General features: G+C 45.4%; 1 protein-coding gene across 2 annotated transcripts in view; it reads left to right on the forward strand.

The window, feature by feature from the left end:
- Positions 1 to 1,861: 1,861 nt before the first annotated feature.
- The window catches only part of ppp1r16a (protein phosphatase 1, regulatory subunit 16A), a 187,082-nt gene continuing 176,491 nt past the window's right edge, over positions 1,862 to 12,452 (forward strand). Inside the window, exons 1-2 of one of the 2 annotated variants that reach the window (XM_067969143.1) lie at positions 1,862 to 2,132; positions 10,178 to 10,380. The gene's annotated coding sequence lies outside the window, so the exon portion shown is untranslated. The remainder of the gene's footprint in view (positions 2,133 to 10,177; positions 10,381 to 12,452) is intronic. The other variant, XM_067969133.1, reaches the window with a different exon arrangement.

Genomic DNA, 12,452 nt, shown 5'->3' on the forward strand with positions numbered 1-12,452 from the left:
GAACCTGGTGTCCGAAAAAATGGGAGCAGTGGTTCTGATCTGAAGTTATTGAAATCAGTGTTGAGTCCGGGGGTTGTAAAGTGCTCTGATAATTAATAGTATTTTGTTTTTTTTAAATAGGGGCCTTGGATACAAGAGTAAAGAAGTAATGATACAAAACATTGATTAGGGTATTGTATGTATTTTGAGTGCCCCATTATAAAAGGTAGAGAATGAACAGTGTAGATTCATCAAGATGGTGGCAGGGATTAGAACAACATAGGAACCAGAGACCATTCAGCCCCTCGGGTCTGTTCCTCCATTCAATCCCACTTTCTCTGGTCTCTCCATCTCTAAATGGTAAAAAGTTAAAAACAGTGGATGTCCAAAGGGATTTAGGGGTTCAGGTACACAGATCATTGAAGTGTCATGAACAGGTGCAGAAAATAATCAATAAGGCTAATGGAATGCTGGCCTTTATATCTAGAGGACTAGAGTACAAGGGGGCAGAAGTTATGCTGCAGCTATACAAAACCCTGGTTAGACCGCACCTGGAGTACTGTGAGCAGTTCTGGGCACCGCACCTTCGGAAGGACATATTGGCCTTGGAGGGAGTGCAGCGTAGGTTTACTAGAATGATACCCGGACTTCAAGGGTTAAGTTACGAGGAGAGATTACACAAATTGGGGTTGTATTCTCTAGAGTTTTGAAGGTTATGGGGTGATCTGATCGAAGTTTATAAGATATTAAGGGGAACAGATAGGGTGGATAGAGAGAAACTATTTCCGCTGGTTGGGGATTCTAGGAGTAGGGGGCACAGTCTAAAAATTAGAGCCAGACCTTTCAGGAGTGAGATTAGAAAACATTTCTACACACAAAGGGTGGTAGAAGTTTGGAACTCTCTTCCGCAAACGGCAATTGATACTAGCTCAATTGCTAAATTTAAATCTGAGATAGATAGCTTTTTGGCAACCAAAGGTATTAAGGGATATGGACCAAAGGCAGGTATATGGAGTTAGATCACAGATCAGCCATGATCTTATCAAATGGCGGAGCAGGCACGAGGGGCTGAATGGCCTCCTCCTGTTCCTATCTGCTGAGTATTTGCAGCTTTCTCTGTTCAGATTTCCAGCATCTGCTGTATTTTGCTTCTTTTTTTATCCCCCCCCCCCTACAGGATGTACCTTAAACAGTCTTAAAGGGATGGCCCCAGCTGAGGTCACAGCCCTGACCTGCTGACCCCCAGGCTGTTACCATAACAACATTCTGTTTCCCCGCCACCACCACGCCACACCGCCCCGCGCATGCGCGTCTGGTGCAGCCCGCCGGCCGGTCCCGCCCACCCGTGACGTCAGCGCGCCCGCCCCGCCTATGCGCGGTTACTATAGAAACGGTTACTATATCGATTCTCTCCATGGTTACAGGATGCCTGTGTCTCGTCAACCGGGGCAACGCAACGGTCGCTTTAACATAATCAACAACAAAAAGAAAAATCATAACTACTCCTGGACTTTAATTCTAAACACATAAACGTCGATCGAACCGGCTGAGAGGAAAAAAAAAAATTCAACGAGAATAAATATTTTATTGGAAAAGTGGGGAAAAGGGGAGAAGAACCTGTTGCTAGGTGACGGCGCTGGGGGGGAGGTCAGAGTTGAACAGTGAATAAAAATTGATTAGCGTGAGGCTATTATTCCCTCACAAAACGCAACTAAAAAGAATAATGAATTACTTTCACATAAAGAAAAGCGGGTAGAAAGGGATATATATTTTTTTTTAAAAAAAAGATTAATATTTTGGAACTTAATGAAAGGCAGGACGGAGCGGTGCGCGTGCGCGTGAGGGGGGGGGGGGTGGTGGTTGCGTGCGGCGCTTAAGATGGCGGCGGTTGCCAGGGAACGGGCGGGGGCGGGGAGGAGCGGAGCGGAGCGCTCTTATTATTAATCTCACTGCGCGGCCCCGGGGGCTCCGGCCACAAGCAGCGGCCTCGAGTGCGAGCCTGAGTCCCGCCCGGCCCTCTCTCTCTCCCCCCCCCCTCTGGCTCCGGATGGACGCGCACGGCAGGAGCGGGCCCGCCTCTCTTCCCCCTCACCACCGAGCTGTGGACTTTACTCGAGGATCCCGACACCAACCAACTGGCCTGCCGGAGCGCGGTGAGTAAGCGAGAGGCCCGGGGATCGGGGCCCTCTCTCTCTCTCTCCCCGCCGGGGGATGGGGTGGGAGTTAATGGATGAGGCGGTGCTGACCCTGGGCGAGCTCCCCCCGATCGGTTGTGGCTGGAATGTCAGTCCCGGCCGGCTCCCCAGCTCGGGCCGCAATGCCCGTCATTGATTCCGCCTCAATGCTCACAGTCTGCATCAGTCTGAACGAACCCACTGACCCGAGTCACCGCTCGCAGCACGGGTTAGGGGATAGTGTTTAGGGTCACGGTCCATTCGGCCCGTCGAGTCCGTACTGGCTCTCTGCAAAAGCAATCCAATCCCCCCTGCTCTTTCCCCGTAGCCCTGCAATTTTTTTCCCTTCAAATGTTTATCCTACTCCTTTTTGAAAGCCACCATTGACTTAGGGTTAGAATCATAGAAAGTTACGGCACAGAAGGAGGCCGTTCGGCCCATCGTGTCCGCACTGGCCGTAACATTTCTATCCAGCCTAATCCCACTTTCCCGCACTTGGTCCGTAGCCCTGCAGGTCACGGCTCTTCAGGTGCACATCCAGGTACTTTTTAAATGAGTTGAGGGTTTCTGCCTCTCCCACCCTCTCAGGCAGTGAGTTCCAAACCCCCACCACCCTCTGGGGGAAAATATTTCTCCTCAGCTCCCCTCTAATCCTTCTACCAATCACTTTAAATCTATGCCCCCTGGTCACTGACCCCTCTGCTAAGGGAAATAGGTCCTTCCTATCCACTCTATCTGGGCCCCTCATAATTTTGTACACCTCAATTAAATCACCCCTCGGCCTCCTCTGTTCCAAAGAGAACAACCCCAGCCTATCCAATCTTTCCTCATAGCTAAAATTCTCCAGTCCTGGCAACATCCTCGTAAATCTCCTCTGCACCCTCTCTAGTGCAGTCACATCCTTCCTGTAATATGGTGACCAGAACTGTACACAGTACTCAAGCTGCGGCCTAACTAGTGTTTTATACAGTTCCAGCATAACATCCCTGCTCTTATATTCTATGCCTTGGCTAATAAAGGAAAGTATTCCATTTGCCTTTTTAACCACCTTATCTACCTGTCCTGCTGCCGTCAGGGATCTGTGGACATGCACTCCAAGGTCCCTCACTTCCTCTACACCTCTCAGTATCCTCCCATTTATTGTGTATTCCCTTGCCTTGTTTACTCTCCCCAAATGCATTACTTCTCTGGATTGAATTCCATTTGCCACTTTTCTGCCCACCTGACCAGTCCAGTGATATCTTGCAGTCAACAGCTTTCCTCCTCACTATCAACCACACGGCCAATTTTTGTATCATCTGCAAACTTCTTGAAAAAGACCCACACATACAAGTCCAAATCATTAATATATACCACAAAAAGCAAGTTAGAATTTAGTGTTTAGGGTTAGCGTTTAAGAACATAAGAAATAGGAGCAGGAGTAGGCCACATGGCCCCTCGAGCCTGCTCCACCATTCAATCAGATTATGGCTGATCTTCGACCTCAATTCCACTTTCCCGCCCGATCCCCATATCCCTTGATTCCCCTAGAGTCCAAAAATCTATCCTTGAATATATTCAATAACTCAGCATCCACAACCCTCTGGGGTAGAGAATTCCAAAGATTCACAACCCGTGAGTGAAGAAATTCCTCCTCATCTCAGTCTTAAATGGCTGACCCCTTATCCTGCGACTATGCCCCCTAGTTCTAGACTCTCAGCATCTACCCTGTCAAGCCCCCTCCTAATCGTATATGTTTCATTGAGATCACCTCTCATTCTTCTAAACTGGAGAGTATCGGCCCATTCCACTCAACCTCTCTTCATAAGACAGCCCTCTCATCCCAGGAATTAATCTAGTAAATCTTTGTTGCACTGCTTCCAAGGCAAGCATATCCTTCCTTAGATAAGGAGACCAAAATTATACACAGTACTCCAGGTGAGGTCTCACTAAAGCCCTGTACAACTGTAGGTAAGACCTCCTTGCTCTTGTACTCCGACCCTCTTGCAGTAAAGGCCAACGTGCCATTTGCTTTCCCAATTGCTTGCTGTACCTGCATACTAACTTTTTGTGTTTCTTGTACGAGGACACCCAAATCTCTCTGAACACCAACATTTAATAATTTCTCACCATTTAGAAAATATTCTGTTTTTCTATTCTTTCTACTAAAGTGAATAATCTCACATTTCCCCACATTATACTCCATCTGCCACCTTCTTGCCCACTCACTTAACCTGTCTATATCTCTTTGTGTCCCCCTCGCAGCTTACTTTCCCACCTAGCTTTGTATCGTCAGAAACTTGGATACATTACACTTGTTCCCTTTATCTAAGTCATTAATATAGATTGTAAATAGCTGAGGCCCAAGCACTGATCCTTGTGGCACCCCACTAGTTACAGCCTGCCAACCTGAGAATGACCCGTTTATCCCTACTCTCTGTTTTCTGTCCTTTAACCAATCCTCTATCCATGCTAATATATTACCCCTAACGTCATGAGCCCTTACCTTGTGTAACAACCTTTTATGTGGCTCCTTATCGAATGCCTTTTAAAAATCCAAATATACAACATCCACTGGTTCCCCTTTATCTACGCTGCTAGTTACATCCTCAAAAAACTCTAATAAAACTATAAATTTGCCTTACACTATTTCCCTTTCATAAAACCATGTTGACTCTGCCTAATCATATTATAATTTTCTAAGTGCCCTGTTACCACTTCCTTAATAATGGATTCCAGCATTTTCCTGACGACCGATGTCAGGCTGACTGGCCTGTAGTTCCCTGTTTTCTCTCTCCCTCCCTTCTTGAATAGCGGGGTAACATTTGCTATCTCCCAGTCCACTGCGACTGTTCCAGAATCTAGAGAATCTTGGAAGATCATAACCATTGCATCCGCTATATCTGCAGCCACTTCTTTTAGAACCCTAGGACGTAGGCCATCAGGTCCAGGAAATTTGTCAGCTTTTAGTCCCATTTGTTTGTCGAGTACTTTTTCTCTGGTGATATTAATTGTTTAAAGTTCCTCACTCTCATTTAACCCTTGGTTCCCCACTGTTTCTTGTTTGCTTTTTATGTCTTCTACTGTGAAGACAGATACAAAATATTTGTTTAACGTCTCTGCCATTTCCTTATTCCCCATTATAATTTCTCCCGTCTCAGCCTCTAAGGGACCAATGTTTACTTTTGCTACTCTCTTCCTTTTTACATACTTGTGGAAGCTCTTACAATCCATTTTTATATTTCTTGCTAGTTTACTTTCATATTGTATTTTCTCCCTTTTTATCAATTTTTTGGTTGTCCTTTGTTGGTTTCTAAAACTCTCCCAATCCCCAGGCTTATTACTCTTCTTCAAAACATTTTAGGCCTCTTCTTTCAATCTAATACTCTCCATAACTTCTTTAGTTAGCCACGGGTGGATCACTTTTCCCGTGGAGTTTTTATTTCTCAATGGAATGTATATTTGTTGAGAATATTGAAATATTTTTTTAAATGTTTCCCATTGCCTTTTAACTGTCAAACCCTTTAATTTAATTTCCCAATCTACCTTTGGCAACTCACCCCTCATACCTATATAATTGACTTTATTTTAGTTTAAGACTCTAGTTTTGGACTTAAGTACGTCGCTCTCAAACTCAATGTGAAATTTTATCATATTATGCTCACTCTTCCCCAGAGGTTCTTTTACTGTGAGATTACTAATTAACTCTATTTCATTACATAATACAAGATCTAAAATAATCTGTTCCCAGTTGGTTCCATGATGTATTGCTCTAGGAAACCGTCTCGAATACATTCCATGAACTCGTCCTCCAAACTACCTTTGCGAATTTGATTTGCCCAGTCTATATGCAGATTGGAGTCCTCCATGATGACTGCATTTCCTTTGTTACAAGCTCCCATTATTTCATGATTAATACTCTGTCCAACGGTATTGCTACTGTTAGTGTTTGGGGTGGGGGTTTGGGTTAGGCTGCTGTCATTGGGTGTTCCTTTATTTATTGCTCGAATAATATCTATAATCCCAGCACTGTGATTCTGATCCTGAATTGTTAACTCGTCGAAATCTGACATTAACACGGGATGAGCTGTAATCTTTAATTTTATATTTGTAACTTGTTACTGTAATGCACAATGAACTCTTGAGCCTTAATGATTGCTATATTTAAATTAATAATTTGAACTTGTGGATTGTCGCTAATACATGATGGGCTCTATCCGTGAATCATAATTATGACTTGTACATGTTAATGATTATATCTTTTGAATTCTACCTGGAGTGTATCTTACTGTAACTATGTAAATAATTCTAACACACGAGCTGTTAAGCTGAATTATTATCGCTGTTCTCCTGCAACCTTTGCTGGGCATTTTTTGAATACATTTGTTTTTCATTGTTTGTGAAGGAGCATTATCTTCAGGAAACAAAGTGGAGGAGGAGGAATGAGAAGGGGTGGGCCATGTCTCATTAGGGCAAATGATGCTTTTTCACCAGAGACAGCAGTCCCTGGGCCGAGCAGCCCTCGATACCTGTCCAGGTCTTCATGGAGGAGCCTGGGAATTTACAAGGCATCAAGCGTTTGTTTTTTTGAGATGGCAATCCATTTTGTTTTCTACTCTCTATTGTGATTCGGAGACATTGGTTAGTTTATCTTTTAAGAATTTTTTCTCTCTGCAAAACACAAAACTGAAACAATGATCCCACATAATTTGTTTAAAATTGTGAATGGTTTCGATAGAGTAAATAAGGAGGAACAGTTTCCACTGGCAGGAGGGTCGTTAACCAGAGGGCACAGATTTAAGATAATTGGCAAAAGAACCAGAGGGGGAGATGAGGAACTTTTTTTTTTAACGCTGCGAGTTTGCGAGCCCAGGGTATTAAGGGATATGGAGGCAAGGTGGGTGGTCGGAGTTAGGATACAGATCAGCCGTAATCTCGTTGAATGGCGGAACAGGCTCGAGGGGCTGATTGGCCTCCTCCTGTTCCTATGTTATGATCTGGAATGCGCTGCCTGAAAAGGCGGTGGAAGCAGATTCAATAGTAACTTTCAAAAGGGAATTGGATAAATACTTGAAAAGGAGAAATTTGCAGGGCCATGGGGAAAGAGCAGGGGAGTGGGATTAATTGGAAAGCTCTTTCAAAGAGCTGGCACAGGCACGATGGGCCGAGTGGCCTCCTTCTGTGCTGTATGATTCTGTGATTCACTCTGTCCGACTTTGGGCTCAAAGGTGGAGTCTTAAAGCCACCCTTCAAATTTGCGGCTAGGCTCTTAACGGTCCTTCGGTGGGGGGTACAGATCAAAATGATGAGGTATGAAAATGTTAGAAGATAATGTCATTCCATCCCTCATCATTTTGATCTGTATCCTGAGGAACCATTAAGAACTTAGCCAGCTGGTTCTGGGAACCTCTTGCTAGTTGATAAACCTGCACTGCAGTTAATTCTTTGGTGTGGATATTGTGTGTCAGTAAAATGAAAGGTACTGGCTCCCGTTCTGAGAACGTTACAGGTGAAACCTATCTGGCAGTAAAGCTCTGAGACACTTCTCACCGAACCCTGAACATAATTCAGCAACAGCAGAACTGCATCGGGTACAATTGAAAGTTGAAGGCACTGTGGTGAGGACAGATGCGTCTCAAATTTGACCCATGTCAGATTTTGAGATTATATAGCTACAGCAAACCTATCTCAACCGGCGATCCCTTGTACACAGATATTTTTAAAGGTGATGCACAGTATGCCGCTGGGACGGAGTGATGTGGGAATCCTCACTGGCATTGTGCATGCATATGTTTAATTCTTTCTTTTAATTAATTCTCGGGATGTGGGAGTCGCTAGCAAGGCATTTATTGCCCACCCCTATTTGCCCTGAGAAGGTGGTGGTGGACTCTTGTGAGTAGTGGTTCGATACTGTTCAGTGTCTTGCTGGGTCACTTCATAGCGCCCTTAAGCATCAACCACATTGGTGTGGGACTGGAGTCACATATAGGCCCTGACCGGGTGAGGACGGCAGGTTTCCTTCCCTAAAGGACATTAGTGAACCAGTTGGGTTTTTAGGACAATCCGACAGCTTTTATTGATACCAGCTTTTTAGTTTCAGATTCTCAAACTGCCATGGTGGAATTTAAGCGCTCATTCTCTGGATTACTACTCCAGTAACATAACCACTACACCACCGTACCCACTTTAGGTTACGATGTAGCTGGAGCAGCTCTTGTTTTGCTGATGTAATAATAGCTAAGTATACGTTTGGTGCTATGAAGATACGCAGCTTGGGCACCGTGTGGTGATTTTGAGGCTGTAAGCTCAGGTTTCTGTTTAAAGCTAATGAAATTTTCCAGTTTGCAGTGTTAGTTTTCACCTGAATCCCCGCTTCAGATTAACTGCCTTGCAGTCACTCCCATCTTGCCATTGACGGCTGCGTGTTTGTGCTGGTGTTTAAATGGCTGAGTAAACTTCAGTAAACTTGTACTTTTGTCAGTCAGAAACTGGAAGAGCGAAGAGCGTCTTTTTTAAAATTGAGAAACACAAGGGCAATGCCCATCTCGTCACTTCAGAACATCGAATGATACGGCACAGACGGAGGCCAATCGGCCCATTGTGTCTGTGCCAAACATGCTCCAGAGTTTGTGGTATTTTTACCAATAGAAGAGTTGGGATTTTTTTGTTTTCCCTGGAAGATGTTGGGAAGGACAGTTTCCTGTGAATATCACTGGGGTTTGTTTTACAGACTGCAGAGGAATATCGTAGATTGTGTGTTTTATACACTAAATCGCTCGTAACTCCATGTAAGTTCTCTCCTCTCCTCAACCCTTGGGGAGTCATTGCCTGCTGCGTTACAGCCCCACACGTACCAGTTGCTTTTTGGTACCTCATCCAAGTGGCCATTATTACACATGAGCTTCAATAGGGAGCGGAAGTGTGCTATTCAACTACATGCGGCAGCACAGCCAAGCTGAATCTCGCTCTCGCCCCACACAATTTCCCAGCCATCAGAAGCAGGGGACCGCTGGCTAGTATTCCCCGGCCCAGCCTGTGCAGATCATTGTCAGGCCGGATCATATAGAGTACCAGACCCCGGGTTGTACCTGGCACCCCAGCCATCACTCGTGCTGAGCTGAGGTCTGCAACAGGGCGTGTCTTCACTGGATCTGGGGACAGGCTTCCTTTTGAACCAAAGCTGTTAATCATCAAATAAACCAGCGCCATTGGAGACCCAGCCGCCTTGGCAGAAATCATCTCACTCGTCCCAAGGATCTGACGGGATCTTTCTGTGCGGCTCAGCCACTCATTGGATAAGATTGCTGAGCCAGAGGGGCGATAGTCTGTGCTGGAAAGCTGATAGAATACAAAATGCTGAAAAAGATACAGCAGGGCTAATAGCACCTACTGCAGAAAGGATGTTGAAGCACTGGAGAAAGTACAGAAAAGATTTATAAGGATGTTACCAGAATCGAGATGATGCAACTATCAGGAAGGTTGAGCAGGCTGGGGCTCTTTTCTCTGGGAAGACTGAGAGGAGACCTGATAGTGGTCTTTAAAATGATGAAGGATTTCGACAGGGTGGATGTGGGGAAACTGTTGTGGGAGAGTCCAGAACAAGGGGGCATAAATGTAAGGTAGTCACTAACTGTTCAAATAAAGAATTTAGGAGGCATTTCTTTACACAGAGGGTGGTGAGAATGTGGAACTCACTGCCACGTGGAGTGGTTGAAGCAGATAGCATTGATGTATTTAAGGGGAGGCTTGATGTATACATGAAGGAAAAGGGATTAGAGGGATAAGGGGGCAGGGTGGGAAGGGGTAATTAGAGTGGGAGGAGGCTCGTGTGGTGTATAAACACCGGAATAGACCTGACGGGCTTGTTTCTGTGCTGTTGATTCTATGTAGTAAAGGCAAGTGGAGACCCTTTGATAGAACAGTTGGTAGTTTACGCATGGTAAAACTGTTAACTGAGCATTCATTCAAAGGGAGTTTCTTTCATTGTAGAGGAATTTCTTTTCCATTGGGTCATATAATTTATCAGGATAAATGTTCATAAACAGTGCCACACCCTGGGTGTACCTGCCGTTGCTGCTGGAAGTGCAGACTCGTGCCGAGCTGGGGACTGTGACACACTCGGTCAGGGAACCTCTGCATCAAGTCTGGGGCCAGGCTCCCCTTTCGTTCCTGGAGGCCAAACTGAAGCTTCTACTCGTCAAAATAAACCAGTGCTCGCCGAGCAGCGCTGTTCTTAATCTCCTTCCAGGTAGGAGGTTTCTCTTTTATAAACTGGTACAAAGGAAGGGAGTGGTTTTCACCAGACAGAACCTTTCTATGGGGTATCCACCGATATTGACAGAGTTTTAAAGTCAGATTTCTCAGTGTGGGTTTTCGGAGGCCCTGTTGCCAAGGTGGCTGTCAGTATTCCTGTTTGTACTGGCCCTAGTCTGGCTGGTAAGGTACACAAAGATATAAAGCTGGTAGTTGGAAAAGTGCTGGGGAGTTCTCCCGGTATCCTAACCAATATTTATCCCTTAACTGATTATTACAACCTCTATGTAATCATCACTAAAGGACAGATCGTTATCACTTCCCTTTTGTTCTTTCCTCCCCCCGGCTCTGTACTTGCTTTAAAAACTTTAAATCTTTAACTTCTTCCAGTTCTGACGAAAGGTCATCGACCTGACACGTTAACTGTTTCTCTCACCACAGATGCTGCCTCACCTGCTGAGTATTTCCAGCATTTTCTGTTTTTATTTCATGATCACATTGCTGTTTATGGGATCTTGCTGTGTGCAAATTGGCTGCTGCGTTTCCCTAAATTGCAACAGTGACTACACTTCAAAAGTACTTCATTGGCTGTAAAGCGCTTTGGGATGTCCTGAGGTCGTCTTTCTTTCCCCTTCAGACCTATAACCCTCTTACCTAAGAAAGGATTTACTTGCCATAGAGGGAGTGCAGCGAAGATTCACCAGACTGATTCCTGGGATGGCAGAACTGTTGTATGAGGAGAGATTGGGTCGACTCGGCCTGTATTCACTCGAGTTTAGAAGAATGAGAGGGGATCTCATTGAAACGTATAAAATTCTGACAGGGCTCGACAGACTGGATGCAGGGAGGGTGTTTCCCCTGGCTGGGGGGGGTCTAGAACGAGGGGTCGCAGTCTCAGGATACAGGGTAGGACATTTAGGACTGAGATGAGGAGAAATTTCTTCACTCGGGGTGGTGAACCTGTAGAATTCTCTACCACAGAAGGCTGTGGAGGCCAAGTCACTGAATATATTTAAGAAGGAGCTAGATAGATTTCTAGACAAAAAAGGCATCAAGGGGTATGGGGAGAGAGCGGGAATATGGTATTGAGATGGAGGATCAGCCATGATCATATTGAACGGCAGAGCAGGCTCGAAGGGCTGAATGGCCTATTCCTGGTTCTATTTTCTATGTTTCTATGAGATCTCTGCGCTCCTCCAACTCTGGCCTCTTGCACTTCCCTGATTTTAATCGCTCCACCATTGGCGGCCGTGTCTTCAGCTGCCTAGGCCCTAAACTCTGGAATTCCCTCCCTAAACCTCTCAGCCTCTCTACCTCTCTCTCCTTATTTAAGACGCTGCTTAAAACCTACCTGTTTGACCAAGCTTGTGGTCATCTGTCCTAATATCCCCTTATGTGGCTCGGTGTCAACATTTGTTTGATAACGCTCCAGTGAAAAGCCTTGGAACCATTTACTATGCAAGTTGTTGTTGTTGTTATGCAGCATCAGTTCAAACAAGTGATATCCAGGCCATGAGAGTGAAACTGGAGCAGTGTGTGACTGACCATAGGCAGAACCTGAGATTTAATTGTCCACAAAAAGCAGGACAAATCCAATCCGGCCAATTACCGCCCCATCAGTCTACTCTCAATCATCAGCAAAGTGATGGAAGGTGTCGTCGACAGTGCTATCAAGCGGCACTTACTCACCAATAACCTGCTCACCGATGCTCAGTTTGGGTTCCGCCAGGACCACTCGGCTCCAGACCTCATTACAGCCTTGGTCCAAACATGGACAAAAGAGCTGAATTCCAGAGGTGAGGTGAGAGTGACTGCCCTTGACATCAAGGCAGCATTTGACCGAGTGTGGCACCAAGGAGCCCTAGTAAAATTGAAGTCAATGGGAATCAAGGGGAAAACTCTCCAGTGGCTGGAGTCATACCTAGCACAAAGGAAGATGGTAGTGGTTGTTGGAGGCCAATCATCTCAGCCCCAGGGCATTGCTGCAGGAGTTCCTCAGGGCAGTGTCCTAGGCCCAACCATCTTCAGCTGCTTCATCAATGACCTTCCCTCCATCATAAGGTCAGA

The sequence above is a fragment of the Heptranchias perlo genome, chromosome 2, assembly GCF_035084215.1.
Source record: "Heptranchias perlo isolate sHepPer1 chromosome 2, sHepPer1.hap1, whole genome shotgun sequence".
In the NCBI taxonomy this organism is placed as follows: Eukaryota; Metazoa; Chordata; class Chondrichthyes; order Hexanchiformes; family Hexanchidae; genus Heptranchias; species Heptranchias perlo.